An 18,568-nucleotide genomic window follows, 5' to 3' on the forward strand; every position below is an offset into this window, starting at 1 on the left:
AATGTCACCAAGCCAGCCTAGGTGCATAGCTCCCAGAATGCTGTATGGGGCTAAAAAGATAAAATGAAAAGGAAGGGGGACTAGGAAAAGCAGCCTTTGCATTGGTAGAATACTTTTAGAAGGAAAATCACATGCAGAAAAAATAATAAGAGAAAAGCAAAGCTGCCTGGTTTTAGGCTATTCACATGATCTACAATACAGATGAGCAAATTTCTGTCTCTGGACCACTGTAGTTATTCTCCAAGGCAGTAAAAGATTCAGTATCACTTGAGTGTTTCTCCAAAGAGATAGTCTGTGCACAGGCAGGGATTTGAATAATTTACAGTAGAATGTCATTAATCCTACCACTCCAGGACCTTATCAAAGTACAGATTAATGAGAGGTCACATAACTTCAGTGTGCTACTGCTAGCACAAGCAATCACTCTGCCACTGAACTATTATGCTTCCTTTCTGAGCATGAGCATTTTAATGAAAATAACAACTTTGGGTGGCTGTACAAAAAACCAAGCTTTTTTTCAGAGTTCACGGTGACTTAACTTTTGGGCTAATCTAATCTATGTTAATTAGATATGGAATATTTATGTTCCACTATACAAAAGTTAAGAAACAGAGTTAAATAAATGAATCTGACAGCACTGTCCTGAATTAAGTCCTGCCTTTTAAGGATCCTCTGTTCCACAGGCTAAAGAATCGAAATATACCCTGCATTTCTCTAAAGTTAGTGCTAACACCTTAATGTGAGAAAATCTTTTCCCTTCACTCCAGCTGTCTTGAATGGCAGAGATTTCCTAGCACCAGGACAGCAGAGGGGAGTTTTGTGCCTGGCACAGCACCAGCACGTGTGGCTGAGCTGGGCTTGCTGTTCCACAACGCTGACTCGTGGCAGCAAGTGACGCATCGGCCAGCGCCTGCAGACTGTGCTGCCTGGCAGGAAAATAACATGATCTTAATGGACTTCATTAATGCTAACAACTCCACCTGTAAAAGCACTGTAAATTCAACTGACTGCACAGTGGTCCTCTCAGACTGAAGTCTGTATAATACTATATATAGCAATATTCAATCAGCAAAATGATCGCTGATGGCTAAAATGTTTACTCAGCCACTGGAAAAACAGAAACTGAGATTCAATGAACTGACAACCTACAGTACATACAGTTTCTGAACTGACCCTTTGTATGTATGATAGCTTCCCAGATGAAAGAAGATAATCAGAATTTAAGAGTTTACTTTGCTGTGCTGAGCTAATATTTACTGGACTGCAGGCATACAGTGAAAACAGCCATGGGGAAACAACTACTCTTTCATTTCAGCTCTGTCCATGAGGTAACATTAATATGATACTACACAGAAGTGAATGAAGGAAACAAGGTACAGACATCATATCTTGGTGCAGCATCCAAATAATGCTGATCTGCTAGTAGGACAGGGTAGCATTCCTCTTTACCTGAGCAGAATTAATAATATTAATTTTGCTGTAACTTCATATCTACTAGATGCCTAAAACTAAATCTCGTCTCGGTGACATCACCACAACTTTGAAGCAAAACATTAAGAATTGTATCTGAGGAGGTATGTAAAATTCTAGAAAATAATGATGATTAATAACAAGATGACAGGGTTAGCTAAAAAGGGAAGCTTTAAAGCTTGTAAAACCAAAAATGTTCTGTTAACTTAGAAGTGGATTAGAGTGTTCAAAGTGCTTCAGGACTCGACACCATGTAAAGGCTGATTTATACTCCAGGCATCATAATGCCTACCTACTTCAGAATGACAAATAGCACCGTGCTGAGATCTCAATGGCAGCCCCAGAGCACTAACAGCAAATGTCTTCCATCTTAATAGCTGAGCCTCTGCAATACTCCTCACTTAAAATTCTGAGCATTTAACTCTTCTCGTTGCATCTAAATCCAGATACAAAAAACTTCAAATCAAACTATTTACCTCGAGTGAAATCTACCCTGAATAATTCATAAGCAGCAAGGAGTCAGAAAGTGAACAAGCTGAAGAGTGTGTTAATGAAGTCTAGACTTTAAAATATAATTGTATAAAAGCTATTAGGGATCTTTTCTAACCTTATAAGAAAGAATATCAGTCTCTGTAACAATGAAAAATCCCAATGAACAGGGAAAGAAACACAGTTCAGGTGTCTTGTTGTCAGTGACTGATGCTGCTAACAAAATCACACAGATTACTGCAGAGAAAGAGCTGCTGTTTGAAGCAATTCCTGATGAAGGAGCTGAAGTGTTCAGATTGATTCTTATTCATCCTGCCCCTGAGAAGAAGTATTGATCCTTAAAATAGCTATAAGAAGCTGAAATTCAATTAGAATAAAGTATGAAAGTCAAGAAAACACAGAGAAATGCAGGACATGCTATGATGATACACACCTAACAATTTTTGACTCTTTAAGACCAGGCAAAAGAAAAAATCCCTATTATGTCATTTCACTGTGAGGATCATAGTTTTGTATTTTCCTGTTTTGGCAAATCCTCTTTATAAAATAGATACTACTAAAATGCATGGCTGATTTTTCTGGGATATCGGTGACAAGTCAGCACTGTCATCAAACAGAATCTGCCTTCTAAAAAGGTTGCTGACTTATTTTGAATTTAGTTCATTTTAACCACTTATCCACAAATGTGAATAGGAGACAGAGAAAGGTTCTGAACTAAAAAAGCCAGCAATAGCCTAACCTGTCACAAATTCGGGGAAATTTGGGACTTCAACCAAGTTTTTCTGCATTGCTGGTAAATAGTAAGTTCATTCTTCTGTGTTACTGATTAGCAGCATAGGTTCACAGACAGTCTGATTGCTTTGAACTAAAAGGAGTAATTAATTTGAGAGGTTTTTTTGTGTTGGATCTGATCATATACTTCAGATGGTATTTGCAGCAATTTTCTTATTTTGCACAATGGAAAAATAGCATTCTTGGATTAACTTGGCTGCTGAATAAAAGTACATTTCTACTTCAATGATAAAAGTATAAATCTTACTTTTGCTGAATAGTATACACTTGTGCTAAAACTCTCTCAGAAACAGGCATTTCCAAAGTAACACTAGCAAAGGTGTAGATATATAGTACTGCTTACTGCAAAGACAAACCGGAGAAGAATTTTTTGAGTTTTGAAGTACTTATTATCTGAGTCTGACTCAATGGTAGTAAAGAAAAGCAGTTAACCCTTTTGTATACATTTAGAATATTAATGTATGCAAACTGTTTGCTGATTAGTGTGTTTTGAAGAAGAAGTACATGCAGAAGTCTGCTTAATTATGGAAAAACAGGATGTGTTTCTGCATAAGACATCTCAGTCTTGGGACATGTAAATTAGGTTTTCAGATCAAAGACTTTCAAAAGGCAAGTCAATTTTTTCTAGGTCTTGTTTCATCACTGTTGTATATATTTCTTGGAATCCTGAAAAGATAAGGAACCATTTCATACATCTGTTAACAGGGACTACAGGTATATATAAGCAAAATTTAAATTGAATTTGTTGTAAATTACATTGTTCAGTGACAAACATTTTAAAAGCAGAAAGACTATTAAATTATTCAGGATCAGAATCAAATCACAATCATTTGACAAAGCAGAGTCCTTTCTATCATCAAGGTGATCTTTTGTGATCAATCTTACTAGAGCTATCCATGGATTAATATATTTATTTTAAATGAACTTTTAGCCCCTACTTTGGAGACATTTGGGTAGAATTATCATTACAGACATAAAACTCTGCTTAGATAGTAGAAATTAGCTGGCAGTGCCAGGAGCAAGGGCAAAGAGGGGCATCCTTTCTCAGGACTCTGGTACAAAAAACATAGTTGAAATGTCTTGACTGATGAATAATGTATCATGGGGATTCACTGAAAATGCATCCATCTCCACACCTGTCAAAATCTTCAAGTCTCATACCTTTATATGCCAATGTAGACAAATCACGCATTGAAAGAGTAAAGTCCAAAAAAAAAACCAACCCTCCTTTATTTACAGCAAAGGCTTCATCTATGTTGTTGCAGGTTAACAAAAATGAACATCAGTGCTGATGGCAAGAAGTTTCATTTAAGAATCTGGTTTGTGGTTTGAGGTCTTTGAAATGGAGAACTAAATGTAATTCTGTGAGATAGAAATAAGCTGGACAGCTGAGGAAGGGCTGCTTCTCAAGTTTGTTTATTCTGCTATCCTGAAGGAGTCACCATCTCCACCCTCTGTGATTAAATCAAGAGATAAAGGGATTCCTAGCAGCAACCAAACCCAATGCAGAAAATGGTCCAAGTAACAAGAAAAGTACAGAGGATGAATGACATCATTCTTGGACTTTGTATGGGAGAAAGGGGAGAGAAAACACAGACCTACTTCTGGTAATTCTGACTGGTAATTTGACATGTTTACCTTTTATCCAACACACACCTCTTTTCTCCTTTTAAATAAAAATGCAGTCACTCAAATTATCCAGCCTGTGTTGGTAATTTCTGTCTCACACCATAAGCTAGGAAAGGGATGCATTTGTGAATCTACCTTGCATTCTACTAGGATATGATCACTCATGAACCCTTTCTAGGGCAGTTCAGAGAATGGTCTCCTTACTGCTACTTTGCATTCCTTCCTGTCCCATTTGTGACACTGAAAGTCTCTCACATACTGGTCTGAACTCTTGAAAAGAGAGGCTCCTGCCATGTCTGGGCAGAAGGGCCAGAGCATAACTCACCCAGTAGCTGTTCTTTAAGGGATGGGTGCCCCAAGATATCTAAAAAGACTGTGTTTGAAACCCTGTTTAACTACATAACATGTCTTCAGAGAACAACAAGAACAAGCCTAGGTGAACAAAAGCAGAAAAATGGTGCCATCCACTCTCCATTCATAACCCTTTTTCTTCTGGGAAACTGCAGCATTAAAAAAAAAACAGAAAAAAATGAAAAGAAAGATTTTTCTTATCACCATCTGTGTTTATTTTGCAGTTTTGCTTTTGAAATAACCCATGCTAAAGAAAGTTTCAAAACTTTTCTTAGCCATGTTTTATCAAAGTAGGAACCTTTCCCCATAGAAGGTAAATAATCTTTCTGACTGTTAGTTTTCACAGTTTACTGTTTTTTTTGTCATACTGTTTTTGCTGGACATATCAGCATTAAAGATTACTTGGTGGTCAAATCTCACCTTCACTGGTAATTATCTAAGTGATCATTGAAATGTATTTCAGGATTTAGCTTCTGCATCTCCACTCCATGTTATTAAACAAATGAAAAAAATGGGTGAGAAACAACATTATAAAATTTTAATTAATTAACCATCATAAAAGAACTGATAGTCTCAGATAATCTACACAATAGGTGTGAAATCCACTCTCCTACTGAATTACTGCATACCTTTCACATCAGCAGCATAAATAACAATCACCCTTTTGAGGATATCTAGTTTAGCAGCCTGTTTTGCCTGGAATCAGTGTGAATAATCCAAGAAGATAGTTTTAACAACTTTACACCCTTTGTTTATGGAAACTTGTTCTCAAACTGCTCTTCCACATGGTGACACTTTTGTAACTGCAGCCACACTTTACGCAAACTACAGAAGGCATCTGCTGAGCTTCACAGGAATATGCAAGGAACAGTATGGCAGGATAACACTAGTTTTATGCCAAGTCACTGGCACAGACTGTTTTAATGGCTAGAAAAATCAAGAAAGCATGCAAAAATCCTTTTCTAGGTTCAATAAGGCAAAGCAAACATCACCACCTGAAAGGATTAGAATACCAAATGAAATTACCTTAGAAACAAAGACCGCTTTCAAGCAGATAACAGTTTAATCCCTTTATGAAAGTGTTTCTACACAAAATACCCTCTCTTTCTGAAACATTCCTTCTTCTCCACCCCAAAAGCTTCATGTGAGTGACTCATGTGCTGTAAAACCCTTCAGGGTGATAAACTTGCATCTATACATATAGGTAAGTAAAAGCAAGAGATGTTAATTTATTTGCTCTGATTTCCTGCAAGTCTCTAAGGATTTAAAATAGAGCAAGGCCTGAACTCCCACTCTCATGATCTCAGGGCTGCCATTGTGAAACAAATTCCGTATTTTGATATTACTTTTTTGATTTTACTTTTACTAAATTTTTTTTCTAGGCTTTCTAAAAATTATTTAATCTTTTATTGATCCACAGTAAAATGTAATGCTTAAATATTACATTTGATGCATATTTAATGATTTGGAAGATTTAAACACGTATATACATAAAAGAGTTAAGTCTCATCAGCTGTTGTTTCAGAAGATCCTTTTTTTTTTTCCAGTCATGTATTGGGAAAACAGTGATTCACTGGGAAACCACTGATTTTTGTGATGCAAATTGGTGATTCTGAAGACAGGTAATTCTTTTAATATAAATCTTTATGTGCATTTTACCTTCTTAAATTTTATTATTCACTAAGGACTCAAAAAAATTACGTATGATTCATGCAATAGCTCTTAAATTCAGTGTCACTGAAAATCTGAGCTTACAGGTGTTACCAATTATATAATTTTCAGGGTGATCTGCCTCATTAACGCATTCTATTTGTTCATCCGTGTTCATGATGTTTGGGATTTGGAACATGAAAAGCTTTAGATATGATAAGTTGTGAAATAAGAAACCTTTATAACCATGGAAATAGTGTTTTCAGAAGATGTGAACAGCCCTACAGTTTCAAAGTTTACCTAATACATGTCTTCAAAACAGCTTTATAGGTAATTTGTGTAAAGAGAAATTAGATAATTTTTGGTTTATGCATTATTCAATGCTATTCAAAATTAGAATCTAACATATCAGGCTCAAAAGAAAGAATTCAAGTATTTGGAAAGTCTACATTTCATTGGTCCTGCTTCTTAGTTAAACTTTGTATAAGAACAAAAAAAAAATCCCATCTGCTCTTCAGTTCATTGATTATAAAATCTTTAAAGACTTTTTAACCCTTGTAATAGTGTTTTTTCCTTTTGAGTTCCAAGTGTACCCTAATTTTTAAAAAGGTACTTCTTAGTCCTTGATAGTCTATTCAATCAAACTTAGTGACATGGAAATGTAGAAGTATCTTGGTGATTAGTAGCCATCAATTTTTTTGAGAAAATAGTGTTCAGTGGGTGTGGAGGAGTTAGGGTGAAATTCTGGACAAAAAAAAATACAAAAGTCCCATTAATTTTTCTTCAGAATACATTATGTTTCCCAACTAAAATATGCGTATTGTAATCACAGTTATAGTGTCATGGTTGTGTAGACTTATATATCCATTTTTATTTTTATCACCTTGTGTTTGCTCATTCATGTCTTTCCAGTCTTTTATATCATAATTCAAATTCAAATTCAAAAAATTCAAAATCATTAATTCAAATTATGAATTAAACAGGTTGTGTCTAGAACTGCCAATACTGTTGATTTGATAACCTCTACTTAATTATTTGAATCATTATTAGGGACTTCTTAATTCTAAACTTTAAGTAATATATGTAGTTTTAATATTAATTATTAAATTAATAATAATTTATTACAATATATTAATAAAACAAAAAGTAATAATATTTTATTACAATTATAATTATTTATTACAATATTTATTATTGTAATACATATTATACAAAACAACTCCTAAGTTTAATAGTTTTTAAAAAACTTGCTAGTTTAAGTTTATATCTTTCTTTCTTGTTTACAAAAGATGTACATATTTCAGAAGCCTGTTTTTGCATGCCAAATGGCTTCAGATTTACTTTCTCTTTTCAAACACAGTGAATTTGTAATCACACTTTATCAAATGAAGCCATTTATAATGCTAGTCAGAATTTTTTGCCTAGTAAATATCAGCACTTATTAAAACCTAATCTGTGACATTTCATTGCGAAGAGGGAACATTTTCATGGCTATTATATGCCATCAGCTTCCCTAGCTTCAGAATGACTTGAAGAGTGCTTCAGCACTGGTTTTGTTGTTGCTGTTGTTTTTGTTTGTTTGTTTTGGTTTGGGGTGGTTTTTTTGTTGTTGTTGTTGTTTTGGGGATTTTTTGGAGTTTTTTGTTTTTTTCTTTTTACTTCCTATTCCTCTTCTCATAGGTTTTATTTTTGATTGTCTGAAAGTAGCTGTTCACACACTGGTTGTCTAAATATATTGCAGATCCTTCTATGCCTCCAGCAAGAGCACCAGCAAGTTAAGAGGATAACACATTCTCCCCTTTCTGCCCTAAGGAAGCTCAGAGACAATCAATGACAAGCCATTGTTTGCAGTTAGATCCTATCTGCTTTTCTGGAGAGGAAAGCTGGGGATGCAAACAGCATTTGCAGAGTAAGATTTCACTTTCAGGAGAAGGATGGGAGAACAGCTGCTGAAAACTAAAACCAACATTGAAGGAAAAGAGAGGCCAATGGATGGCTAGAAATTACAGTTCTGACTTGGGTTATTTACAGTATCCTGGGAAATAATTGAATCCTTTTTCACCTGAGCATAGAGGTTGACTGATGTACACACTGAAGGTAAAAAGTATTTGTCTTAAGACCAAAATCCAGCTACTTTTTGTTTTATCAATGCTTCAGCCATGAATTTTGTGTTACTTTAGGCAGATCCCATCCTCTAAAAGGGCATAGCTTGACCTTAGGAGACTTATTTTAAAAGAGAGTAAGAAACTTGTCAGAAAAGGCATGTTAATATAGTGCTTGGAGTTCCAAAGATGAAAATGTCAAGGAATTTGTTTCACTGGCTTATTTTTTTTCAGTATAGACTAGAGAAATTAAAATCTTTACCTTCTGAATCAATGGGATACTACCCATCAATTGCAATAATATTAGAATTTTTTCCAATATTTATTCATATTTCTTTCAATTTTACTTCTCCATTAATATATTTAGAGATGCAAAGCACTGAAACATGCCTCGCATCTGACGTGGCAGGAAAAACTGCACACAAAAAATCATTTACAAGCCTTAGGAAGCTTATAAGATATTCCTTCAACTGTAAAACTCCTATAGAAGATCCTTGATTTAAAATACGGATCTATGAGAATTTTACTTTTATATAACTTAAAAATCCCCTTAGCCCTTTGTGACTGCCAAGTCCTAAAAGCCTAGGTCCAGCAAGAAAGACTGATTGATTACAAAACTCTCCAGGTGGTCCATTCTATGTGTTTTGTGCAGCTTGAGAAAAGCATTTAACTATATAACTGTTAGGTCCACTCAACTTCAGTTGGAACAGCTTTCCCAAAAAGTCATGTTCACTGAAAGTACTGCTGTGTTTTTTAAAAGCCACCAATTTACAGCTGATATGAAAACTTTTAAATTGTGTTCTTATAATAAGTCTTAATAGCGGGTTCCATACAGCAATTAGTCAGTTTATCCCTAAAACCAGAGTAATGTAGGAGGAATGAAGGAGGTTATGACTCAGCAGCATTCCTAGTTACTCTAGATCCTGGTCAATTCCTTAGACCTATCCTATCATTCCTATCCTTCTACCCTCTGCAGATCCATGAGGCAACTGCTAGAGAAATGACAAGTATTAAAAAAAATAATTATATACCTATACACAGGTATGTGCATCTTTCAAGCTGCTGACAAAGCACTCTTCCCCGTGGAGACTTGCCCAGACAAAGCCTTCCTCCATCTAACTGGGAATATGAGAAGGAATGGATAAAATGCAGGGAAGTAAACTAGCATGGGGAATTTTGCAATGTGATGAGACATGTCACAGCAGGAAAAGATAAAAGCATAGGAATAAAACCATCTACAATATTTCAGCATTGCTACCCAAAGCACAAAAAAGCTATATGTTCTTTCTCACAGTTCCTTACTGTATGAGCCATACTGGCATCTAACACACATAAAGCAGGCCTCACTCCATTCTGGTCATATAGCTCCCAGAGTTGCTTTTCAGCCATCTTATTCAGGCTGAACATATGAAAAAAACCCAAAACCAAAACAAAAAACAAAACAAAAACCAAAACAAAAAACAAAACAAAACAAAACAAAAAACCAAAAAGAACCAACCCCTAAACAAGAACAAAAAAAACTTAACAACCAAAAAAATCTTAATTAACAAAAAATCAAACAAAAAAGCCATAACCAAAAAACCCAAAACCAAACAAAAAAAAACCCCATGAGATTTTTTTTTTCTTTATTATGTGTCATCTTAAATCAAAACCCAAAACGCCTTGAATTCTTCAGACCACAGGTGTCCTACTGGGGTTAATGTAACAATTATATTCCATCAAACACTTCTCCCTCTTTAAAGAACTACTAGACTAGAACTAATAAATGGAGCTAACTATAATCTGACATGTTTCCGTGTATTTTATATTTTCTCCAAATAAAGTCATTGTTATTATCAGAGGAGACCAACATTAAGTGATGGAAAATTTAAGATCGATTAAAATTCAAGAGGCTATATACCAGCTGATGGAAAAGACTGGTACTTACAAGTGAAGATATAATTTATGCTGTTTGCACTGTACAAGTGTAATATTTGACATGAACCACCTAACTAGATCTATATAATATAACATGTAAGTGGCAATCAAGGAATTTTATGAACAGGGTATGCAGAAATCCAGTCACCAAGTATGAATGGAATTGGAAAAGGCTGCCTTCGATATTGATACCTAGATTTTTTTGTATTTTGTATTGTTTAATATGACATAAACCCAAGAACAAATCTAACTAATAATTAGAAATACAAAAATTATGAAGGAATTATTACCTAACACCCTAGGGTTTAAAAAATTCCAACAGTTTTATCCTATAAATTAAACATGAATCATATATCCTAAACCAAATTTTGTTAAAAACAAACAGAAAAGCTCCAAAAAATCCAATTAAAAGAGAAATCAATTCACTTAATGAAAGTTACATCCACTCAAAGTTTTTTTTAAAATCAGTTCCATGACTTTTTAAACATCAGAAAGCCATTTGAGTGAATCAAAATTAGGAGTTTTTGTAATGTTGTGAGACTGAAAGGTATAGTAAAATAAAAAATCTCATCATCTTTACCTTTTCATCAGCTGGAGTTACTGCTGTTTAATTTTCAAGAAGGAGATTTACAATACTGTGCTCTTTCACATATAAACACATATACATAGGTATATAAATAGGAAAATTTAGAAACAAATCCTTTGTTTCATGTGGCTCAACTGCCTTCAAAATATTACTTTGGTTCTCTTGTTGCTCTCTTTGGAAACAAAACCATACACTAGGCACACTATTTTGTGTAAACTTTTAAAGAATACGTGTACATTGAAGTTCTTTGCTAAGCATTATAATTCCAGTGTATTTATTTGACATATTTCTGATTTAATTTAATTATGAGTTATATTATTTGCTTTATGTGCATATACACATTTCTACTCATGAAAGTACAGTCCAGCATCTCTTTCCTTGCTATTTCATATTTTCTGAATATCTGAGCTATTTTCATTAATTTCAGTTTTCTCCCTGTAATGCACACCACAGGAAAACACATCAACAAATGAAAGGGAACTCTGATAATCTACAGTTATCAAAACTGAAATACCTGGCCTATTTTTGAGACAGGTAAAGTGTTTGATCCCTTCTACAGCCCTATATTCAGCAAAAGGCTGAACCTGTATGTACTTAGCATAATGATTTGTGTTATTCAAGTGTTTCAAAAAGATGAAATGGTTTTCTCTAAGAATGACTTTGATTCAGCAGGAGAATGATGCACGTTAATATTCAGCAAGAACATGGCTAGGTGGAATTTATTAGAATATATTGCCAACTCTGCTTTAAATAAATCTTTTTAGAGTAGATTTTACATCATAAAAGTAATTATACAATATTAAAAATGTCTTCAGAAATTCCACCTTAAGTATTATAGGTCAAGTGCATCTGCCCTGGTTTCACATGCAAAAATATTATTTAAGTAACTGAAACATTGGAAATACCAACATAGTATATTTTATATGCATCTAGACCATTGATATTGAAGAAGGCATAGTGTTCTGGGAAAATATCAGTGCTCTCCAACAGGATTTAAGTAGTGGCCTTGATTCCAAAGCTAATTGCAACACTTAAAACTTTCCATTTCTAGTGGAGTGAGTGATGATATTTTACATCTGATAAAAAGAATGCATGTATCCAGTGCATCATATGCATGTTTGTGCACAGGTCTGTATATGTGTGGTGGCACATAAAAGCTTCAGCTTTTGTACTTTCAGTTGGAATTTAGCTGGCAATTGATGAAAAAATAGGTTCTTCAAGTAAAAGCTTTTTTTCAACTAGATGTTGTTGTTTCATGGTCATTTGAAAGCAGTGGTGTACCCAGCTCCAACACAATATTAGGCTATGATACACTGTATTTTAAAGCACCTTTTTAAAAAAGTTATTACTCCAAGAGAAAAATAATCAAGACTATAAAAAAATATAATTTAAGGTCTATTGCATTCTAATTTAAATTACTGCTTAACACTTGGAATTTAAATTCACCTTATAAAATATAACCCTTAAGATGATGAAGACACCTAAGGAGTTAATCCTTGAGCACATAATGGTCCTGTGCCAGTGTAGCAGCTGGCTAGAAAAGAAGCAGCTGCACTCCCAAGACAGCTCCACTCAGAACACCCTACAGACATGGGAGGGTACAGCTCTGAGCCTATGGACCCACTTGACTGTGCCCACTAGAGAGAGCAGGGAAACATTTGTGCATCCAGCACCATTCACACGGAGCTACCAGAAATACAGCAGGAAGTCAGAGAAACTCAGCATTACTGTGCTGTCCCTGAAACTGAAGCAACCGGAGGAGGGACCCATCAGAAATGCTTGTTTGACAAACACTGAGATTTCAGGCATTGGAATTTGCACATTTTAGACATTGCTGCTCAGGGAGGAGAGGGATTCATCCCTGGGAACATTCAAAAGACATGGATGTGGCTTGGAGGGTATGGCTCAGTGGAGAACACAGCAGTGTTGGGTTAACTGTTGGACTCTTTGATAACAGAGGCATTTTTTCCAACTTAAATGATTCAAGGATTCTATATGATTGCAGAAAGGTCAAACTGCTTTGGAAACGAGTGGTGCATCTTGTACATGTTCGGCTCAAAGTTTAATGTGAAAATCTTGTAAGTTCTGTTGTACTACATAAAAGCTATTTGAAGAGATCTGAATTTATAATAAGTCAAATGAGAGCTAAGTTGAAACTGGAATGTCTATATTTCCTTGAATTTGGAGACATAAAAGTATTTTAAAGTAAAATGGGACATGAAACAACACTCATGTTATGATATTTCTCAATTTAACCTAAGACTAGCTTATTGTGCTGAATCTAGATTTTTTGTTATTAAACAGTTTATGAATCAGAGGAGAAGGCTAGACACAAAATCTTCAGTAAATGATGAATAAACTGTTAGAATAGAATTGTATTTCTCTATCCTTCTGTTTAAACTTCTGCTATTAGAATTTTACTGTAATTTATTGAATAATGTATCATTGAGGAAGGAAAAAAAAATGTAAGAATTGGAGAGAGGCCCAAGGATTTTCTTTAGACAACAATTTAACATGACAGAATATAATAGCCCTTACCTGTTAATACTTAAGACAGAGCTTTATTAAAACAAATTTCATTTTATCAATGACAACGTGCAGAACTGAATTCTTCCTAAATGAATGACACAGGCACTTCTGTGGAAACCACTAATTGGAACACAATTATTCATGGTGGTACTGAAAGTGATACAGAAACTGTCACTTTGAGTTTGTAAACTGCCAATCTACATCAAGTTTTTTTTTAAATTGTAATAAAAAATTAACACTTTTTATAATTAAGGTTTTGGAATCATCAGTGATCAGACCCTTGAAGAACATAGTTGCAATAACAGTCCATTAAGAAAGGCAAACTGTAAGAAGTAGTTTTTTTCCACAGGAATCACATAAGCAGCTTTTGCTGTACTGTCTTTTTATGCAAAAACCCCTAAAATAATCCTTTGGGTTTTTTTCTGGGGAAAAAAATTAAAAAGTTGTACAAATAATTCTTTTTTATGAATAATTTAAAAAATATATCTCCCCAGATTTCAGAGACATTTACCACACATGTAAATTTTACCAGTGAAAAATGTTTTTTCAGCTCCATGTAGGCTATTCCTATGAGTTACCTCTGTGTGCATTCAGTTATTTGTTTCTTGCTTTTCTTTTTTTTCTTCAGATTGAGTTAAAGGCCTTTCAATTAGACAGAGTTATAGTAGGTGCTTCAGCCCCAAAGATTGAAACTTCATTAGTCTGTGTGAAATAGCAGGTTGTATATTTAGGGTAAGCAAAGAGAACAATTCAAGGATGAATATAATGCTCAAAAGCAGAGATTCTTTCTTCAAGCTTCTGCTGTGTATCCAGACAGTTTATGTTTTCAAATACTAGTACAGATCCATGTTTGTGATTTGGAACTTGGAATAAGGAAGGAGAAAGGAGGAGAAGGAAAAATTCCTTCCCTGTCAGTCACTGGTTTATTATGATGTCTTTTGCAAAAGACCTTGTGGCAAGTGAACTTCCTGTGTTCCCTCCTTGACTCCCCAGATCCAGATCAGGACTGTCCACACCTCAGCTTTTGAACACTAAAGCACCTTCTCTTCAGTTATAATGTTAGCAAAGTTGTTCTGTGGGAAGTCAGACCAAGTATTACACACACTGAACAGTCATTTTTCCTTTAAGTGTATCAAGCCTTTTTCATCTCTCCTTTAATCTACTCTTCTACTCCTCTACTCTACTACTTCTACTCTTCTACTAAAAAAATGGTTTAGAATCAAGTTCTACTTCCAAAATATTAATGTTCTACAGAAAAGCAATGCAAGCTATTAGCAAACTGACACTGATTTTTACCTGCAGTTTTGAAGGCCATCCTAAACCCTTAATAACAAAACCACAGCAAGACTAGAGAAAAGACCACAGCATTTTTTCCTTAAATTAAAGCTTTTTGATGATTACTGAATTGCTTTATTATTCACACTCCTGAATATATTCTGAATACATAGTATTCATAGTACCCATTTGAAATCATTACAGGCCAGAAGCAGCAGAGTGTATACTGTCAGAAACTCCAAAGCTGGAAGGTTCCTAGGTATGAGGTAAGTAAAAAGAAATCATGCCATTTTTGGTAAGGTTCCTTAATTATCTCTTAATATAATCTATAAAGGGTCCTTTATGCACAAGAAGTGCATAAACACAAACTTTAAAGAAGTTTAAGCTGTTTGCATCAGTAGAGCAGCATTTAAGGTACCATCATGAGTCCAACAAAAGCAGAAAGAGGCTGAGACATGAATAAAAATATTCCTGAGAATGAAAAATGCCAGCAGAGAACAAATATTAGTAATGGTGGGGTTTGGAACATCAGGATTTCTTGAGACAAATTTTTAGCTGTGACACTATGCTAGATCCTGCATCAGCTGAAGACTTGCTCAGATGTGGGGCTTCAATGGAGCTGTCCATCCTAAGAGACTGTAATTCTTTAGAGCTGCCCTGATCTGTACATGTCGACTGCAGTAGCAGGCCAGTTCCCCCAACACTCTACTCACAAGTGTCCCTTCCAAAACTGACCATGTAGCCTTGTTTTAAGGTGAACTTTTCCACCCACAAAGAATGTGTGTGGAAACTTTTCCACTCAAAAAACTGCTTTCAGGAAGCCACAGAGGCCATTTGAAAATGGGCATTTTTTCCTGCCATGATCACCTGCAGAAGTTTCTCTAGTTCCCTTAAACCCTGTTTTTCTAGGCATGTGTGTCCTCAGAAAAAAACATTATAACAGAGCAAAACTGGATACAGACATTCAGAAATGTGCAGCCTGCCTTTTCATTCAGACACTGCAGGTGATGTTAATGCAGATGATGTAGCTTAACAATAATACCATCTATATTATGCAAATAAGTTTTTTATTGAAAATCTTATTAACAGTATATGCTTAAGTCCTCAGCATGACTAAATTATCAAAAAATATAACTTCTCATAATAATTATATGTGCAAGACCATCTGAAATTTGACAGAATTCAATGGAAAAACTCACGTTAGCTCAAATGGGTCTTGGTGGCCTTTGAAATCAAGTACATCTTGTAAGATGTAACATATGCTAGTAAGAAAAAAAGAAAAATGAAATTAAAATGAAAATGTATATGTAACATTTGAATTTTATAATGTCTTGTTAGAAACCACTTCTGGAGATTATTGGTAAGTAACACGGAAGAGGAGAAAAATTTATAGGGCTATCTGACCTCAGACAAATACCAATTTGTTTTCTGAAGATTACATACAACTACTTATCTCAAAAATTTCTTTTGTTTGAAAGAAAACCAAATACATTAACAGAATTTTAAAACTTTGCTCTTAGTTTCATGTTTCCACATTTACATGTGTCCAATATCCCAAAAATTCATTTTGAAATCACCATATAATATGTAATAATACCTGGAGTTGTTACTGATATTTCTAGGCACAACTTAGAAACAGAGCCTTTGTAGATTATTTTATGCAAGTTTTTTGTGTACTTGCTAGGGGACAATACTTAATTAAAAAAGTGAGAGAGACTAGGTAGTAAAATAGGTGTTAAAGGGTATTATTATGGACTGTTGAAGTTTATGTTTGCTAATTAAAGTGCAGAAGAGATAACATGTAAGAAAGTATTCCCAGTGTGACAGTGAAATCAGCTAAGCACCAGGATGTATTATTTCTTGAAAAATAACCTCTTGTTTATACTTGTTCTGAGACAAGGACTGAGGGATGGGCAAGCAGGGACCATCTGAGAAGAGTCTTTTTTACAAGTTACAATATTTGCTCTACTGACATTGCCTCTTTTACCACGTCAATTTTTGAGAGACTTCTCCATTTTAAACTACTGACTTTAGTGAGTTGTGTCTTTACCTCCAGTAATAGTTCATATTTAATAAGAATTCATGGAAAGTACTTTTGTCTGTGGTCAGGCCTATTCAGCTCTCCCTCTTGTTACTAGTGTTCTAACCTTCCACCTAATATATTATTTTTCCCCAAAGCCCTGCAACTAATAAGACAAACCTCCACATCCCACTGAAAAAAAACATTTGAAGAAGTCATTTAAATCTCTCCTTCATTTTAAGAGCTTGAAGTTTTACAGTACCAACTATCACGACTTTTCTAAAACTTTATTTTATAAAGCAGCTGTGAACACCAATACATCAGTATTGGCAATATTGCTGCCACATTACGACAAAGGCCCATAACCCTACTGATCACTGAGCTTTATTTTCCCACACAGAATGCTCAGCTCTGTTAGGTACCTTTTCTTGGCTCAGCTGAGTCAGAGGTTAGCGCTGCAGAACTGCAAGTATTGTATAAGAGCCTTAACTATTATTATCTCTAATGATGCTACCACCATATGCCACAAGCTATTAATTGATAATAACACCAGTAGCAGTAACACTCAGATATTAGACTAATGATCTTAAAATAGATTCCTCTTATAATTCTTGACAAGAAGGGTTACATATTGAAATTATGTGACATTTCAATTGTCTAGATATTTTGTAATCTTTCTAGAGAACATTTTTTCTATTGTCTTGCTTGGCTCTCATTTGAAACAACTTGACTGCAACTTCATTCCTACTTGAGACAGACATCACACCAGCATTAGAGAACCTCAGAATTATGCAAAAGGAAAAAAGTATTTTTATCCTCACATTTAATGCTTACACTCAGGTATTAAACTCGGGGAAAGGACTGTTTTGGGCAGTTTTAGTTAGTTTTGTTTGTAAATTTTGTTTAATCTAGGAATGAACAGTAATTTACTTTCTCCTGAAAACCCAAAATCTATCTGTCTACAAAACTAGAAATTACTTGTTGTCCCCTATAAATCAAAAAAATTCTATAAAAAGAATTTGGCTGATATTAGTTAAAATTACTCTCGTTAATTTTCAGTCAACCAACAAAGGTCAAATATAATTTTCAAATAAAAATCTTCCTTTTCTAGAAACTAAGTTAAATAAACATTTCACAATATTTTCAAAACCTTAATGAAGAAAATATAATCCAACTGAATCTTTAGAAAGCCTTTAATCCAGCCCTCTGAAATTGAAATTCTCTAAACCCTGTCTATTCAAAATTAATTGTTTATGTGATTAAGGAGAGTCATATAAATTCTGTGGCTTTAAAATATCTAGTCCTCAAATCTTTAAAATAAATTCACATTGTATGAATATTAAATAGCTGCTATGGGCTCCTACTCACAGGTAAAAGCATCTGAACACCTAACTTCCAAGAACATACAGGATTACTTTGTAGTCTGAAATTATGAGACAACAAACATGACTAGTAAATTCTCACAGAGCAGACTCAGTTATGCTGAGATCACAGACAAACATCCTGCCCAGGACACTACATATTAAAATATCTCAGGTGATGTAGAACCTTGCTGTTATATATCAGAACCTTCATGTTATATATCATCTATTTAATAATTTTTCTGTTTATACTTGTGCAACACTTTTTAAAATATTAACTATTTTGTTATGTTGCCGATTAAGTGAAATTATCTTTAATCATTTACTGAGATGCCATTTTTCAGCACCAACATGTTGCATCGATCTTTTAAATTTTTAATTGACATTGCTAGCATGG

The 18,568-nt window shown here is 34.5% G+C and overlaps 1 protein-coding gene across 9 annotated transcripts in view; it reads right to left on the reverse strand.

Moving 5' to 3' along the window:
* Positions 1 to 18,568, reverse strand: part of RALYL (RALY RNA binding protein like) — a 362,753-nt gene that overhangs the window by 245,075 nt on the left and 99,110 nt on the right. For 2 of the 9 annotated variants that reach the window (XM_086883786.1, XM_086883793.1), the window contains exon 2: positions 15,990 to 16,052. The exons of the other annotated variants lie outside the window; for them this stretch is intronic. The gene's annotated coding sequence lies outside the window, so the exon portion shown is untranslated. The remainder of the gene's footprint in view (positions 1 to 15,989; positions 16,053 to 18,568) is intronic. 9 annotated transcript variants of the gene reach the window in all.

Source organism: Cyanistes caeruleus, chromosome 1 (assembly GCF_971803275.1).
Source record: "Cyanistes caeruleus chromosome 1, bCyaCae1.hap1.1, whole genome shotgun sequence".
NCBI classification, from domain to species: domain Eukaryota; kingdom Metazoa; phylum Chordata; class Aves; order Passeriformes; family Paridae; genus Cyanistes; species Cyanistes caeruleus.